Below are 19,769 nucleotides of genomic sequence, written 5' to 3' on the forward strand. Positions count from 1 at the left end.
ATTCAAAGCCAACTGCTAAATAAAATATAAAATGAGTCAACAACCTGAGAAGATATTCTTGAGCGTCATAGACCAAGACTGTATGTATCCTAGGAACTGAATTATGTAACAGTGCGATAACACTTACGGGTTTAATTTAAGCTGTTATTTAGTTAACCTCGAATGTTCACTGGTTCACTAGGCGAAAGAAAACGGTATTTTTTAAAATATTTATATCATTTTTATCTTGTATAGCCGGGTGGTAGGGGTTTCTGAGGTCACTAAACCAATGTGCGCGACGTGTCACGGGTTCGATCCCCGCGTAGGACACGCATTTCAGTGATTTCTGATTTTCATCTTTTGGATACAGAACCCTAAAAACGAATTAATAGTGGATACGTTCTATAATATATGAACAGAAATTGTACATGAGAATCGATGCACGAAATTGTAGAGACGTGGAAAAGACAACGCTTAAAGCAAATAATAATAATAAAAAACGTAACCTTCAGTTTTAGACTGCTTCGATGACAAGTAGAGATATAAAAACAGAAAAATAGTAAACTGTTTTCAATAATTGTTAAACTGCTATGATTAAAATAATATTAATTTCTCTTTATTCAATAGAGTGCAGAATTTCACCTTAATATGAACCACAAAGAATTCTAGTGCTCCTCTATATTTTTCTGAAAAAACAATAGGTCACCGTAATCAATGTAGAGTTTGCTTTTCTTTAAGCTTTTTATTCTAGCTGAGTCTGTATCACTGCAAGTCGTTTAATTGCCAGGCATTAATTAATTATTGCGCGGCAGGAAATCGTTCTAACATAAAAATGTGAAATTTTAATTGCTTCTGTAGATCGAAATGGGCATGAAACTCATTTTTATTGTGATAATTAAGAGTAATTAGCAGTCTACTCGTTATTCATATGAAATCCGAACTACCCCACGCTGCGCCTCTAAGGCCAGTCATATCGAAAAACTTCTTAAAGTTGTTTTTATAAATCTCCTTAGCGATTATGAGAGCCTGGTAGTTTTCCACTGATCCAAGAAAATTTATCACACAATAATGTAGTTTTTAGCAATTTTTCTCGATTAAGATCGAAGAATTACGAAGCTAAATATGAAAAAAAGAATATTACGTTAAAATATATAAAATACATAGTAAACGTAATATGATTACCAATATTAACATCGGTAATAAATCGCTTTCGGTCGCTTTAAGCACCAATATTCTGCGTATAGCCACTATTATAAATAAAAAAATAGTATGAAAATTCACTTTATTATTTTGCCTCCTTTTATTCGTTTTCTTATTTTACAATTAAAAACACAATGTTTTGTCTGTCAACTTTATGAACAAAAAAGGTAGTTTCATTGGTTTTCACCATAGGACCATAATGAAATGGGATTTCCACCTATAAAGCCTCTCAGTTCCGTATAATCCGGTTTTGCTTGTGAAAAAGATCCGCATTCCAGAAAACAGAATAATGAAAGTAAAAAGTTTTTAATTGGCCGCCATGTTTGATTTTGGGCCCGATATGATTTATAACGAACGAGATACAGTCGCCTAGTAGGTACTTAATTTTGAAACAAGAACAGCTTATTTAAAATTGGACTACGGAGAAACGATTTTCGTTTTTCTTGTTTTATTTTAAGTCAATCCCGGATTTGAAGGGCAATACATTACGGATACAGAAATATCTTGTTGTTTTAGAAATGTGGTAGAAATATTTTGATCAAGCAGACGAGGTATCATTTATTAAGATCAATTGAATGTGCCATTATTTTCGTCTATCTAATGAATTAACATTCTGTAATAAAGTATCTACTGTTAATTAATAAATATTTCAAGTAAAACCTAAAGACGTTTTGTTTACAAACCTTTTGCTTGCCTTTTGTACTCGAAATCCATGTCCATGTAGATATATTAGTTTAGTTTATGTAGTAATTACTAGAAGTTCCTAAACCAAAATATTGCAACAGATACTCATTTATGTAACCGACTAGTTAAATGGGCAATTTCCAAATATTTTGAACTTCATATCTAAAATAACATATTTCTAATCAAAATTATTTTACACCACTAGAAAGCCCAAAAATTACAATTCAATTTCGAATTTACTTTCCTACCAGACCCTTTACCTAGACAATGCAAGTTTCCTATACTAAAATACTTGATTAAGTCTTAATCCGTACCTATGAAACTCGTAACCTATATATTCCTTATTTATTATTGAAGAATTGCGTTGAAAGGAGAACAAATCTTAAAAACGTTGCTCCAAAAAACCTTAAGTACAGAAAAACGCTGAAGATAACACTTCGGACTGTAACTTGGCCACAATTATATTGCACAATGTTTGAATACATTGCTGTATGCACTCATACACCTAATACATCGTAATGTCCACTCATTGAGCACATCGTAAGAAACGTGACAGGTCGGTGAACTCACCGCTCAGAATTATGTTCACCCGTCAATGAAGGAGATTGGGGTGTCAGGCATTTGATTGTATTGCCTACTATGCTGGAGTTCGCGTTATAGTATCTGTTTTTATTTTCACTTGGATTAGTTCTAAGTATATACACTTTATTGAAGTAAAGGGGTTGGTGAATGGGTGTGAACGTTACAAAAATATCCGTTAGTTAATTTAATAAAAACATATTTTGAAAGACTTGTCTAAATATGTAAACAATATAAAAAGCAACATGGAAAACTTGGAGTAGGTGTTTTGAACCCCAAAACTAAAGCATTAGAATACAATACATGTACGGATAGCCGAGTGGTTGCGGTCACCACACCAAACCTACAGTGCGCCACGTGTCGGGGTTCGATCCCCGCGTGGGTCAAGCATTTGTATGATCCACGAATGCTTGTTCTGAGTCTGGGTGTCTTTGTACACAAGGATTAAATTCCTTAATGCCGGAGTAGGATAATAAAAAAAATGTTTACTTGCACATTTACTGTAATTTGGTGTTTAATTAAGAAAATATGAAATATAACATGTCGAATATTATTTTGAATAATGTGCTTCAAGTATTTTCACATAATGCATAGGAATTTCCCATGCAACAAAATAAAGATAAACCAAATATTTTTAAATAAAAGCAAGTTTAATTTAATTTCACCTTGAATCGTAATCTGGGTTTACCTATAACCCTGACATATAGTGCTGCGTCGATTTTACAAAGAGGAAAATGTATTCAACCTCCATATTAAGTGGATTTAATTGTAAATTCAACGTGAATTTATTAATGGTTGCCTTTTCAGTGATACGTTTCCGTTTTCAAGTTAAAAGCGAGACTTTATTACTTTGTTATTTCTTTATCTTAAGGGTTTTTTTCTGATAAAAAGCCAGAAATAAACCCAAATAGATAAAGTCTTGGTTGGGTTTAGCCATTGACATTACAGGCTTTGTAATTCTTTGGTTAAACCTCTCATGTATTTTTGCTTGCGCTTTTCAGTAACAGAAATAAATGAGGAAAATTTAATAATCACTAATAAAAAACATAAAATATCTAAGTGGCTTCCATCCATCATTTTTTTTATCTAGCCTCCTGTGTCCCGCTGCTGAGCAAAGGACTCCCCCAAATCCTTCCACGATTCGCTGTTCTGAGGCTCATGGAACCAGCCCGCGCGGTAATCGTTAAGATCGTCTTGCCACCGCTTCCTAGGCCTCCCACATATAATTTACTACATCGTAAATTAGAACAACTTAACTCTATCTAAAAATGGTCTCTGAGTGAACAAACAAGCCCCAACAAATAGGTCACTACCCACACCTAATTCAAATAACACCAATTTTAATATCAAAGAGGATTTAAAACGTCAAAAACCGTATCGAAATCGGAATCGCGAAAACAATAAATATTAATGTTTTGTTTTTCCAGATCATCCTGTGTATGCATTATTCTTATGCATCGGTTGACAGGCGCCACTGCGCATGCGTCGAGAAAGTACAACGACCCATATACAGCCGAATAAGATCTGAATAACATTTATGCTGATTGATGGTAGTTAGTTGGTTTTATGTACAATCATCACACATATTGGGTCCAAATGACGTTGTGCGATGTCTGAAGACTACTGGCAAAAACTTCTTACAATTACATTAATAATGATTAATAGTCCATAAGTTTGATATCAGGTCATGCAATGTCTTTTTTTTGTAGTTTACCTTTATTCACTCGAAACTAATATTCATAACAATAAGTTTTATAAAACAGAAGGGACCAAAGTGTAGACCAATTAGTATCTACAAAAGCTTTTTATTTTAGGGTATTTGCAATTTAAAAAGGTCATAGAATGTGGCTTTGCTTTGGCATCACAATCTGAGATGGCCAATTACTTTCATTTACAAACCACTGAGCTCCGCGTTGTTACCTGGGTATAAAACCTATTTCAGTCCAGGGTATCAGCAACCTCCTGACTGCGAAGAACTAAAAAACATAGAGACAGACACAAAAACTTTAACTCGCATTTTGACTGTTTATCTAACTCACAACACCTCTACATTTTTCAAGCTGCTTCTCTCTAAGACTGGTCTGAAAAGCCATTAAAACCAGTTACTGCAATGTTTATACAGCGCCAGTTTATTGCTAATCTGTGGCAGAAACTTTGGCGCCAACAGTTGTTTTACTGCGTCACAAATAGACACGGAAGCTGTAAAATGTATGGAATGTAGAATCCTCGCGTTTGAGAGAACATGAGTGTAATGTCAGGTTGAGACTTTACTCTTGCTGCACTACGGATGTATTAATGGTGATGTGGGATTATGTTCTTTTTTATGGTACCGTAACCAAAGGGTAAATTAATAGAAATAAAAAATCTAAGTACCTACTCACGTTTTTAAACGTCACTCCATTCAAATTTTATCAAAATTTGTGTAGCCATCTTTTTTAGTTGTAAATTACACTGTCATCGGGTTTGGAGCTACCCTGAAAACTACAGCCTGCTAGCTTATCGGACTGCCTCAAAATTGAGTTGCAAAAGTCCAATTGGAACGACAAACAAACAAACAAGAAAGTGAGTGTATAAAAACGTGGAAAAAATGGATACCTATTACTGAGGGTCCGCTGACCACGATAACTAGGCAGTTGAACATAGATTTTCACAGATGATGTAAAAATAAGAAAGAAGCTAAGCAAACGTTGTTTGGGGGTGGAGGAGAGAGACGATTTGTTGGAGGGTCACATATAATTATAATTTGAGACTGGGTCTGCAAATTCATTTTTCACATATATTTCTCAAATCTATGGCCTATTTTTACAAACTTGCACTTGTTGGTTTATTTAGTAGGATTACTGATTCAAGTTTGGCTCTTGAAAACCGGGTAGAATAGATGAGAAATGAAGAAAACATTCGAAAAATTATATATGAGAATCGTAATGTTGATTTTTTTATCTCGGAACTTTAATAAACGTGATTGGGCAAAAGAATTATGTGAAATCGCACTCAAAAAATTAAGAACATACATTTTCCAAAAAAATAAATTGCCTCGTAGAGCACTATAGCCAAATAAAACCATTAGTAGGCCATAACCATTTTTATCAAGACCATAACTTCAACACTTCAATCATTATCATCACCCCTAGCACTCCCAACAAAACTCTACAATTCTCAGAAGCTCACTTAACTTATAAATATATCCGAAATGTAGCAACAACTGCATTACTTTGTTTAAATTCGTTTGTTTCACGCACATTGTTAACCACGTGAAAATCTATAGAAGCATCGTGAAAACATGCCGTGAGGAGTATGGTACTTATATTTACGACTGTACCACGATTTTTCAAATAAGTACTGTAGGGGTTGTTGAAGCGAGATAGTGATAGACAGCGTAGAGCGGCATCTCTTTCCCACAATTATTGGAGTATCACTTTGAGGGATCGTGGTAAGGATGTATGTTGGGATGACATGTAAGTGCGACTTGCACCATTTGAATTACAAACGTGCATGGTTTATGTATGGTTCGCATTTCGTATAACTGTTAAGTTGCTCTACTTTTAAAATAGAGTTGTAGGTATGTTTGTTTATTTGTGTTGTATTGATATTTTTATCCTTAAATTTAGGACGGCTGTTGCTTTTGGAATTTCTGACTATAAAGATGCAGAAGTGGTCTCAAACGTTTAATATCATTTACAGTAATAACGTAAGTAGAAGGAGAATTTTCAAATTTCGGTTAACATTTCATTTTCCTAAATTCAATACGCAGAATTTTCATCTTTTCTATTAAAATTGAAAAAAATTGAACAGTACCATTTAATATCAGACGGTGTTTCGAGTAATATAGAGTAAAAACTAGAAACGAAACGCATTTACCGAACAAAATTTTCAGATTTTCCAGTAATTTATGGAAAGTCAAAAATACTTGAAAAATAACTATTACAGTGCTAACTAAGGTAAATATGGTCTTTACATGAAATCAGTAAGTAAAACAACATAAAACTCTAGTATAGTTTATTGCACAATCAAATATAAAATTTCAAGTTAATTTAAATATTATTAGAAATACATAGAATCAGGTTAAAGGAAGCATCATGAATTTCTCGTAGCTAAGTTTATTGCACCTTGTTAATAAACATTACGATTATAATAAACTATTCCTTGCGTTTTCATGCAAATCTCTGAATGATTTGTCTCTGGGCTGTGGGTGCAGCTCGCGCTGAAATTAATAAAACATTTAAGTTTTCATGACGTTGTTGCCTAGGGTTCATTAACCGGATTTTTGGTAACAAGGTTATAATATAATAGTTTTTTTATCAAGCGAAATATACAGATGACTGCAAATGAAAAACTACTGAGCAAAACTTGCTGAAATTTTTATGGAACGAAATTACATCGATTTCTCGTAAATAAATGAAGAGATAAAAACAAGTATTCCAAATATCTGGGATTTTTTTTTCCCTAAGAAATTAGTAATCTGGGTCTGACTTACACAAAAATAAACGTAAAAGCGGAAATAGGTAAACCTTTACATTATTAACTTTTCACTAACCATAAAAATATGCAAGATAATCTCAATACTCAATAACTTTATTGCATTCCATTAGTTTCGGAACATTGTGGGCCCAGTCGGGCATAACAAAAATAAGAATTTGAAGACTATAAATAACATTGACAATTTTATAAAGAACTCTAATGCTATCAATATGGTCAATGTTAACCCAATTATAATGTTTAATAACATTTTTACACATACTAATAAATTCAATCATAGAGTAAAATTTTTCTCCACCCATCTAGAATGATAATTAAAAACGTAAAGGAATAATACTTTTATAAGGAGTATCTATGCAAATAATAATAATAAACACATCCTTGATTCTAAGGAAAGTGATAATAGCTTAACACTTTCCTTATTGTAGTTAAATAATTCAAAGCAATTACTATCGTTATTATTTAAGACGCGTGAGTGAACTGCCCCGATTACTTAATAAATTAGCAAACCAATACGCTTAATTGATATGATATGTACCAGGAAGACACCACAATCGACCTTACCAATCACCCATAACTTCGAAAAGAAGATTTAATGTTTATCACATAAGGTAGGTATTTGAGCGTGACCCACAGAAGCGCTTCCGACGTTTTGATTTAGCAAAATAAATTGCTACAAAGCTCAATGATCCCGCTTCCGTATGCAGCGTAATATCAACTTTGTTAGCTGTTATTAAAGTTTGAAGTTCTTTGGCGCAGAATGTGTGATTTGAGTCGTTGTTTGCAGCAGATTTATCTCGCACTCGCGAAGTTCAACGTCCGTCCTAGCCCCCCTCCCTGTAAGATGACTGCTTTTGGTAATTAACAATAAAAAATGGCTAATTATTGGGGTTAGAGGAAAATTTTATGTCTCGATTGATATTTATTTATTATAAGTTTATGTATTATATGTCCTTTAAGGCTTAGTTTAATAATAAACCCGGTAGTCGTGAGAATTGAACAGGTGTCATCATATTTACAAAAGAAATGCGTCAAACTGGCCGAAAAGTCGGCGTCATTCAGTATTCGAGTAATTAAATATTTGAATATCGAAATAACCTTAACGATTTTCTTTTAAAAATCTATTTTTAAAAGCAGATGATTAATAGGCAGAACGATGACTTGCAGTTAATGTATTAAAAATATAACTTAACATTTGTTTTTGTATATTTCTACCAGATTTGCATTACTTTGCGTGATAATATATTAATGAAAATAACAGTTTAATAACAAGTGTTATTTAAAATATGCCTTCTATTTAACCTCAAGATTGCGTTTACGTTTGAAGTAATTAAAATCTATTAATGATTCGAAAACCATCAAAAAATCAAAACGACTCTCACATCTAAATCTAAGTTTATTGATAAAATTCGTTCGTCCGGATGTAATTAAGAGCGAAATTCACTAATTAACGTAGTAGAGTAATGATCTATATATCGATGTATAATTACAGGAAATAACTATAGCTAGTATAAATCAATTTGTCTATAGTTAGTCTAGACATTTTGATTGTCGATGCGAGCGACGTGCGATCGCCAAAACGGCGGGCGTCGACCCGCGCACCCCTATTCTGTACTTATTATTATCGATTCTATTTTATCGATAATCGATTTGGTAGTCAATAAAATGTTTGTTAGCTGGGAATAATTTTAGTGACGATTCTATTTTTAAATTTTATGTTAAAATTATATTATGGTTTTTTATGTTGATCATACCCTAATTGACAATTAAAAGTTTAAGTTTATTCTCATTTTCTTTTCTAGAATAAAATAAACATTTTATAAATCGAATAGTGTTTCAAGCTTATTCCATGGGAATCTTAAAAGCTAAATTCTTTGCATCAAATCAGAATAAAGGTGAACGATTTATAACGCAAATCGAGACATACTAATAAACTCGTCAAGTTATTGGTTTCCTCTCAAGTTTAGCAATTTAATTGCTTTATTACTTGCCGAAGATTGAACTTTGTGGGAATGACAATTTCTTACGCAGCGGTAACTGTCACTACTCGACGACAGATGGCGTTGCTTTTGTAAACATGTTATTGTCATTTTTTGCTAAGGAAATTGACTAAATTACACAAACTTAATTGTATAATGGTTATAAAATTAATTCCACTAGATATTATAATTTTCTGTGAATAAAAATATTTTAAATGCATTGAAAATTTATTAGGTGTTAAATAAACAATCCAACGGTCGTAATACACGAGAAACTAAATAAGCATAATTCTTACACAGAAAAGTAATCGATTTTAAGTCAAATCGATATTCATTCCGCACCTGCGAATAGATTAAATATTTTTTACATCACTAATTCCAACGATTCGCGTAAAGAATATAAATGCAGATGTACGGTCGAGAACAAAAAATACAAGCATATAATCTTGAAAACCAACCCTTATTACATTAAGATAAGGGTGATATCATTATAAAAGAAATGAATAAAATATCGAGCTATCTGTACAACAATCAATAAGTTTATTAACATTTTTTAATATTTTCTTTTTTAAGACTATGGTAACTACAAGAAAATCCTATGTAAAGTACTTATTATTTAACGCTCCCGTGTAATAGAGAACGACCTTTTTTTATTTTAGAATATTGAACTTAGAATTATGGTGAATACGTGTTTGAATTGTTTATTTTAGTTTGTTTTTACTTATTGAAGTAATTTTGCATAAACATTACAAGCAAGAATATTATAAGTGATATTGGATGCGTGAAAAATGATGTCTGGAAATGTAAATATTAATACGTATCTCATTACTTTTATATGGCTAAACAAACTCTTTTTTTTAATATGATAATAGAAGAACTACAAAACTTCCGGAAGAAAATGGCATTGTTACGCTTATACGCAAGCTCCAAACAGCTTTACTGGTTATCTTTTATTTTTAAAATGGGATGGGACTTTAAAACCAACCTAGGACTAGAAGATATACCTATACCAATATTAAAACTTCATAGTATCCCCTGTATTAACAACCACACCACACTTCATTTACAAAATAACACTTAGATAAAATTCACCCCTAAGTATCATGCCATCTCTGTCATTATCACGTGGAATGTAAAGACAAATACACATTTATGAACATCACTAAGTAAATTGTCGTTTGTGTATTAAGCTGATAGCTTCAAGACTGTTAACGACTACACCATTAACTATCCCTAGAATCTAGATCTTAAATTAGCTCATAGCAAGTGTGCGAGCGGGACAGAGCGTTACAGCCCGTATAGCGCCATCTCTCTTCCTCAAATGAAATTATATTACTTCAAGGTATCGTGGTAGGCCTCCTGATCATCCCATCATTATTCCATTCATATTAACTCGTCGGCAATTTCCATTGATTACGAGTTCCAAGTAAAAAAAGGCGGTTAAGTGCGAGTCGGACTTGCGATACTTTGAGTTCCGTATATCGTCACCATAATTCTATCATTTTTCCAAGTATGAGGGGGTCGACTTCCAGGGTTAAGTAGTAATAGGTTTAAGATAAACAAACAAATAAATTTAAGGGTGCCCACACAAATTTATCACCCACCAACAATTTTATGACCGTAACAACATGGTTAAACTTCAATTTTTTAATTTAGCATTTGTTATGGAATGTAATAGGGTTCCGTTTTCACCCTTTAGCTACGGAACCCAACAAACACCGATCGGTTCAATAAAGGTATCGTTTGATTTCCAAAATACTTGAGTACGTGACAGGAATCGCGTACACATTCGCAGAAGTAACTTAGGTACACTAAATTAGCTGAGCCTTAAACATCTCCGGTATTTACATACACGTACAGAAACACACAATTTTGTATATATTTAGATGATAAGAGGAATAAGCGAGTGTTTTTTATATTGTAAATAAAAATTCTGTGTGTTGTGCGTTAGGTTAAATGAATTTTCTTGTGGGCGAATTAAATAGAAGTGTTGAATGGATGGATAAATATTAGAAATAAAACTCTGTAATGCAATTATGACAGTTTTTATTTTATTGGATTTGTTTTATTTTGAAATTACCTTTAAACGCTTCTCAACCTTGGTAGAATTTGTGGGGACGGAGAAGAAGAGATTTTTGCCTCAATAACATGACCTCATTGGTCACCAACACATAAGTTGAGTATAATAATTATACAATAATAACTGTATTAAGGTCTAGCTTTCGTTTAGTTTATTACTCTATAACTAGGAGTAACAATTCATTTACTGGAGCTTCAAAAAATCTTATTTACTTTCATTTTAGACATTTTCCTTGAAATTATTAAACGAAAAGGCTGCTGTGATAGTCTATAGAAATAAGCAAAAACTTAAATATTTTCTAAGGAATTTAATAGAATTAATATTATGGATCTTCCAAGCACAGGAATAAACAAGTCCTCGATCTAAAAATAAGATACTTATCCACGTGTATGAAGGAATGCGAGCTGCAATAATACTACTCCAAGGAGGTATAATTGTCCTTGATAAAACTCCTTGAGTGTCATCTACTAAACTAGTGGCTAAACAAGACCATTTAAAACGTTCATCAACAGCCAATAACTCAGTACCGTACATGTCCAATAACAGCTACATTTTCTTCTAAGAAATAATTATTATAAGCAAACGAGCGCAAGTTTAAACGGCATAGAATTGCAAATGACAGTATAAAGCGTCCAGAACAAAGGGACAGTGTAAACACGGCATTAAATGCGCGCCACTATGCAGCTTATCCCATTGTACACCATAGATACTGGCGGTACAGGCACACTAAGTATAGTCACTCGCTCAGAGTTTACTGGGCTAAAAGTTGAACGAACCTAGGAAGCGCTTGCGTCTCATTGCTCTCAGCTCACGCACACAGCCGCGCGCAGATAGCGTGCGTACGCGCACACACCAGCGCGGAAACAAAGATGGACTCGACACACACCGATGGCAACTAACCGTGAGAAATGTTGATAACTCACTTGCGTTACTGAGCCCGATCCTCACTTCCGACTTCGAATAGAATCAACACGTTCCACGCTTTTCGAAAATCAAATTCTTTGTTTAAATTTTTAACGTGTGAACGAACTTTGCGCATGTGTGAGTCGATTTCGGGACAGACAGAGACAACGATAGTCAATCAAGCGCAATGAATTCACGACACGTTTGCTCGGAATCGAAGCGCAGACAAATTGATGATAACAATTTATAATTTATCATATAATCTGAGACACCTGCGCGATTACAATCGCCTATGTAGTTTGCCTTATATTACATGGAAATGTAATATTAGAAAGAGATGGGGTCGCAATTAATATTAGACATGTGGTGTGAGTGAGCGCGTAGGCGATACGTTTAATGAGGCTCGAGTGTAGTCGCGACTCGTGTGGCTGGAAGCACTCCGTCAACTTATGTAAGCCTGGTAACTTGGATCTCGTTTGCGCATACATTTTAGTACGAGTTTTTTTACATGCAGTTTAAAATAACACAACCGGCTTGACGGGGCCATTTCTTAAAAATGTCTTTGCATTTCCGCGTTGAGAAAAGTAAAAAGGGCATTCGCGCCTAAAATTCATTAAATCTTGGAGTGGTGTATATTTTTCTCGAAATTCCGAATAAAATAAACATTGTAACGATTATGTAGAATGTGTTAGCATAAAAATTAGTGTTACTGTAATTGAAGAGTTTTGAGATTTGTATCTTGAAGTAACTTTTTACATATTTATATTTGTATCGCATACCATCACGAAAAGGTGTCTGTACAATGTATAAAACGTACATTCAGCAGTCAACTTGGTGTTATAAAAATTAATTAGGCGTTCATATTTATGGGAATAACAATAATAAATTAAAGTTCTTGTTAAGATTTCATGGAGTTCCGAGCACAGTGTATTTTCCATCGCTTGGGAGTGGTTTACCCGTCATGGTAGTTGTTTTTGTTTTGATTAATTAGTTATACATTTGAATAGAATACATTTTCTGTAACTAATATAATTGGTTTTCTTTGAATATATTCATGAACGGGAAATCTCTAAAATGTGTATTTGGTTTAATTCGTCTAATACGGTTTGAAAGCCGAATTTCACTTATGACATAAGTTATTTATTTCGTTATTTTTTTATAAAACGTTTATTCGTTATTCTAATCCATTTTACTGTTTCAAGTTCATTTTCTTCACAGGAATACATAAAATAACCAGCATCTAGAGACGTTTTCTCGCAAATTTTCCTTTACTGGGAGCGCAGACAGCTAAACAGTATTGATATTACATCTATTAGTAGTTGTCGCTGAGTGTTAGACAAGGCTAGGTAACTAACTTTACTTATACACCTGTAGTGTACTACTTATAAAAGAATTACGAATTTCGGACATAAAATATTTTTGACGAAAGTGAACTAAGACAAGATATTTCCTCGTAATTATTAGACTCTCAAAAAATTCTAGAATATATGTTTTATAAGATTTTAAACTTAAATTAAACTGATTGAATTAAAACACGTAAAGATTTAAGGCTACATAAGATATAGAATTCGTTATCGTATTGTCCTCGTAGTAGGCTCTACGATCCGTAGCGCTACGCACGTTCTTATAAGATTTGTTTTGTGTATTGTGAATGTTATAATTTTTTATCAAAAATTGTTTGTTCAGTATTCCTTAAAGTTTTTTAAACACTTTAAAAGTTATATTAAAACACATGTCTAGAATAAAACTAAACCCAATTCCCTCTATGAATAAATATTCTAGATCCAATCTAACATGGCCTAAGCTTAGTCCTTCTTCACAAATATGTATAATTGAAAGTAAATTCCACTGCATCATAATTTTACATTTCTAATTTAATAGCATCCAATGAATAATAAACCATTTCATTCTAAACAAATGCAGGATACACAAAAGCCTTTACCGGACGGTGGCATCTCCCGTCAAAGACACAACTTATGAATAACACACAAAATGCATGTTTTAATGTATATATGTACATCCATTCAGTAAATACTTGGTTCATACGAGGCCTACCACAACCTCCTGAAGTGATAATAAGGTTGTGTTGAAAAGAGATGCCACTATACATCGTATAGAGCGACATCTCGCTTTATCAAGTCCAACTGTAGTAGACTAAGAGGTGTGGTAGGTCCAGGCTCAGGTTTTCCGGGGTGAATGACTACAGATGCAAATGTACGGAACCCGTCTTCTGCCAATTAATACGAGTACCCGCCGGGAAAATTGCAAGAAAATCGAAAATTATTACTACACTAAACATTTTATGATATTTTATTGATGCTATTTTGTTTGCGGTCATGTTTTGTGAGACTGGAAGGTGAGTCCAGTATAGCTTGGGAAGAGGGTTGCGTGCACTGTAATCTGTAATGTTGTAGTTAGATAATTCTTTATAAAAATTAATAAAGTTTTGATTAATTAAATGCACATGAAAACATACTTTACAGAAAAACTTACCAGAACAATACCTATTTCTAAATTTTAAAAAGTCATAATAAAATATCTCCTGTTTAACAAGATTCAACAAAACTATTTGACTGTAGCTAAAATTAGATCAATGAAAAAATTGTAATATCAAATTGTAAATCCCAGTGTAAGCAGAGTAAAACTTCTGACAAACAACAACTTTCTGTATTGAAAAGGAAAGCACTACATTTAGACTTCTTCATTTCACCCCATCAAGGTCTACTGTTGGACATAAGCCTCCCTCATGTTACACTACAACACCCCGTCCTGTGCCTTCCGCATACAGTCCAAACCAACAACATTTTTAGGCCATCGGGCCATCGGACTGGAAAAAATAAAATAAAATAATAATTCTAAATTAAATTACCTACTGTAACTTAAAATACAGAATAAGTCTGAATAGAACCAAACCACTATGTATCTTTGTCAATCGCAGTCCAATACGGAAGCTGTAAATCTCGATACATGTTGTAATCCTGACTGAACAAGTAATTACCGCGCTATCATTCACCTCCAGGTGGACGGGACCTATAATTAGGATTATATTATATTTGCTATAGAGTTTCCGTCACTAAGAAGGTCCTATTTGAATTTACACGTTTTTAGTTGACACGCAACAATGGATACACATGGTATTAACGCCCGTCAGTCAAAATAAAATCCTTGGAGATTATTTCGATTTGTAAATAAATGTTGCCATCATTAGGCTCATACGAGTTGACATTAGTAAAAAGGTTTGTTTAAAGTTTAATTTTACTTTATTTTTTTGTCTATTAAACAACAAAAAATACACTTTATTTACACATATGTTATACCTAGTATTTTTCGAATCGGAAAGAAATCCATCGAGAGATTGAAGGATTTCTCTGAAATGAAAATCAATTTTGATAGCTGACTAGATATCTCTAACTTTACACCAATACACCTCATAGTAAATTCAATACCTTTTTTTGTATTTACAATAAAAATGAACATGGAATCACAAAGTAATATAGTTTATTCCAAAAAACTTTTACCCCAACACTCACGGAACAGAAATAGCTTATACCTCTACATTTGACCCCGCGATCAGTGAATATATAATGTCGGATTGATCAAGATATTACATATTAATGGTTATTACAATCCTACGGCAGTTACGTTGCTTGTTTATAATTCAGATTCTGTGTACCGTGTTTAGAGCTGTTTGAGGCTTAGTATGAGGAAGACGATCGTTAAGCATGACTTAAGTGGAAACTCAAAATTGTAGAGTTCTAATGTTATTCAATTGTGTGAACAACATTTTCTTGTTTGTTTTTCTTCTAAATATAATTAAAATATCATATCTAAAGTTATAGTGTATTTGAGCACCTTTTTCGTAGCCTTTAACAATATTTACAACCATGATATAGTTTTCGAGGTAAATAAAAAAAATCGAAATGTCACTGTAGGAAAAGGGTTTTTGTTGTTCTTTTGTCGTATTGTAATAAAATTAAGATGTGGATAAAGATATACAATTAATAATAATTAATAATAAAATAATAATATAAATATCTATATTCCATTTTCTTTGGACTTTAAAATAAATCTTCCATAGCTCTTTCAATTATATAATATGGTAATGCTTAGTATTCCTAGCACAACGTGACATAAGTAATCGGGAGACCAGGATGTGTCAGGATATGAGGTTGACATAATCAGCTGATCTGACTTTATCAGAGCTATCTTAGAGCCATGCGATACGACACACAGGGGTGGGCCGACAGACCTGTAACAATGTTATGATACCCTGGTACTTATTAAATGCGGTAGGGAAGTCTTCTTTGATTTCCATTAGTTATAAGTGACACTTTTTGGATGACAATACTCTTTGAAGGCTGTGTCCTAGTTTTAATTTATCATTATCATGTCTTGTATAGTAAAAGTTGAGAAATATGCAAGAATTTCCGTAGATTTCATTGTCCTGTATGCCTCTAAGTAATATTGTGCAATGTGTAAACACAGCCTAGAGTAGACCGCTACTTGAAGATGTGCTAGCAGGATTTCAAGACCTATACATGCAGTAAAATATACTTTATTTAATGGAAAAAATATGGACAAAAGTAAAAATGAGTAAAGCATAACAAAATAACATGTAGAGGGTAACAATCTCCACCAGCAAGCCCGCTACAGAAGAAATGGTTGACGTTAGAGTTAATTAAAAAAAAGAACTACGTACGTCATAAACATAATGTCTACCTCCTTTTCACTGACTGGAATGTCCCTCGCTAATTCATTGATCCGTGCCAATTCATTCGGACACCTCTACACATACCACACGACTTTTTTCATTCAACGATTTCATCATTCGTTCCGACTTCCATTCAATTTCTTCTTAACGGATATTAAAGTTGATGGTATGCAAGACATTAATTTTAGGTGATTGATAATTATATTCTCGTGCTTTTATGTCAAGCTCCTGTTAAAATATTAGGACCGTCTTAGATATGAGTCGCATTTCAGTCTAATTGTCAAAGTCATCTAATTGTATGTTATATAAGGAGATTTAAACGAACCAACTTTTTAATTATGATTTTGTTCGAAATTAATTTTATATTAAAAAAAATCCTATTTTCCATAATTTTTCGGGTGCAAATTGTATGAAATGAACATGAAACCTCCTAATATCCTGAGTTCACACAGTCAATACGGAATACCAGTTCGCAACCCTACCAGGGTACCAGCAGTCTTAGCAAGTGGTTCTTGCACCCGTCTAAACTCGCATGTCTGCCAGCACTGGGCTAAAAGTTCAATGACCGCCCACAAGTGACAAACGCTTATTACGTTTTTAGTACAAGTTCATTTGGCGATGATGGGGAATTGAATATGCTACCGGTAAAATATTACTACAGATTTTTTACGTATTCGAGTTTTTTAATATTTTGGTTTCCAGGTATTTTGTTGGTGTAAAAGTTTGGGTATACCTAAGGAAGGCATATGACGTCACTACTGTTACCCGTGACTTCGTCCCGCTTGGTTAGAAGATAAAAGGAACTATTTCGTAGCTAGTTAAATAAATCTGAATAATTATCAATAGAATAAGATTTCTGCGTTTGCCAGATGACAATACTCGTTATATTTTTAGTAGCTATGCTTGTAATATCTATTAATTTCCATTATACAGAATTGTCAATAAAACCGGGAACAAAGAAGAGTTTTAGTACGAACTCATCAAGTTTTGCTATTTAAGCAGCTGTTTTGACTATTTTTTACCTTTAGAAGGACTCTAGTTTTTAAGACTACAATTAAAAATCAAAGACGTGTTCGTCTTTGGGCATATAGGCTAATTTTTTGAGTTAAAGCTATACATGTCCCAAATTTTATCACAATCGGTGATCAGTTAGACAAGTGAGCCAAACAGACCGTCAGCTATTCCACATTTATAATATCTTAGTATGGACAAAGTTCACTGACCATAAACCTAAATATGAGCATGATGTTATCGCTCGTAAGATACCAGTTGCATATGCGACGTGCAATTGTTTAGCATGAGTAAGTCCCTTTTTGCTACCCACCTCTATGCTGAAGGTATGCATGTAAAAGGTATGACTTAGGATTCCATGCTAAGGATACACCTACTTACTTCAAGACTAATATTTCAAATAATTAATTCAAGAAATACATAAAATGTTCCACAACTTTTACTTCAAATTTTGATGTCAATATCTCTTCGATCGCTAAATACGTGGTTTTCTAGTGTTGGTGATGCATTACAGAAAATTATTCAAGTTTAAACATCAAGGAAATGTATGAACATAGTTTTGTCAAGAACTTAAGTCACGGACATAGTTCTGGTAAAATAGGTATTATTTAACTTACTTTTCTATTAAAATCACATCACCAGACACCCAGACTAAGAACAAGTACTTGTGGATCACACAAAATCTTGTCCCACGTGGGATCGAACCCGGACATGACGCACACGATTGGTTTGTCGTGGTGACTTAACCACTCGGCCATAAGTGGACAGTCAGTTTATTGGAGAGAAAACAATTTCCTATTCCATAAAGAAACCTTTATTAAAGTTTCGAAAATCTCTCTTCAAAACACATATTTCATTTCTTAGACAAATAGTGTTTTGTGCGAAGGCACTTTAACACTTAATCGCAAAAACCAACAATTACGCGGATAGCCACCACAGCATCCGCAAAGCCTTATGTGTAAAGCCGTCATAAGCGTGCTTGAAAACAAACTTACACTTTCAGTCAATTAACAAACACTCCAAGCAAAACCGAACGAAGTCGTCATTGCCGATACGCAACTCATAACATTGCACACCACTTGGAGCGACAACTATAAACTTCTAAAAATAAGAAATTGAATCCTAACACTACAATAAAAGTTATTTTTGAATAGAAGGTTATTAGAAGTATCAATTTGATGTCGATTGTAAAAGAAAGCAGAGACCAACATTTACCAGCGAGGTACTAGGAGTACATAGATTGATAGGAGGTGTAAGTTGCGCGGTAACACGCCTCCGCGGAATTACGTTTAATTAACTGACATTACGAGTTTATGGCGCCATTTTTACGATTCGAACGTCGAATGAATCTATTATGAAGGGCTGTATAATAAAATTAGGCGGACTGTTTGCTTTACGAGTCTTTTTTGTATTTCGAAGACATCAAATATTATTTTTCTTTTGCATTTTTTTTTATTTGTTGCCAGTTATTGTCATTCGTTTAAAACGGAGTAAACCTATTTGCTATGAAGAGGTCATGAGACTCCATTGACATAGGTAGTAAAATAGTTTACGATCGTGAGATCCCGGATACAAAGCGTGTTCAAATTGTACAAAAAATACTTTCCTTGCAAAAAAAATGTATTAGATATGTTAATTTCTCTTGCGGAGTTTTTGTTGGCGTTCGTAATTAAGTTGTACATAATGTTGTTTAAACAAAAACACAATAATATAAAGGACTTATTTCTTATACCGCGCTTAAGTTGTAAGCTATGCTGTTAAGGTTTATGATCATGACAATCACCTGAATTCAACAATCTGACATCACGAAGTTTGTCAAAACCACAATGTTTGAATGAACCTCACCTCGCATTACAATAAAAAACCGGTACACCCACCTAGTAAACATAGACAATGAGGTATTTACACAACCAGATTGCTATGAACCCCGGGTGTATACACTTCCGTCCTAAAACGTCCAATCTGGTGTGGAATGCGGAAAACAGAAAGGGTCAACCCACAATAGTGGTCGCAGACATGATTTCACGTGGGCAACATTTCTCAATTCGGTATTCCTTTGAACGTGTGAACCTCTTTAGCTGTGATGTACTCAACCTTTTTGGTGCTTATACTAAATAGTTATAGACAAAACAAAGAAAAGTATGTTACCTACTTACATTTTTTGAAA

General features: G+C 33.5%; 1 long non-coding RNA gene across 1 annotated transcript; it reads right to left on the reverse strand.

The window, feature by feature from the left end:
• Positions 1–6,424: 6,424 nt before the first annotated feature.
• Positions 6,425–12,184, reverse strand: LOC113495453. The gene is made up of 2 exons (XR_003400719.1): positions 11,754–12,184; positions 6,425–6,643 (listed from the first exon to the last, which is right to left on the reverse strand). It is a non-coding gene; the product is annotated as an uncharacterized LOC113495453 (long non-coding RNA).
• Between the last annotated feature and the right edge of the window lie 7,585 nt (positions 12,185–19,769).

The sequence above is a fragment of the Trichoplusia ni genome, chromosome 6 (genome assembly GCF_003590095.1).
Source record: "Trichoplusia ni isolate ovarian cell line Hi5 chromosome 6, tn1, whole genome shotgun sequence".
NCBI lineage: Eukaryota > Metazoa > Arthropoda > Insecta > Lepidoptera > Noctuidae > Trichoplusia > Trichoplusia ni.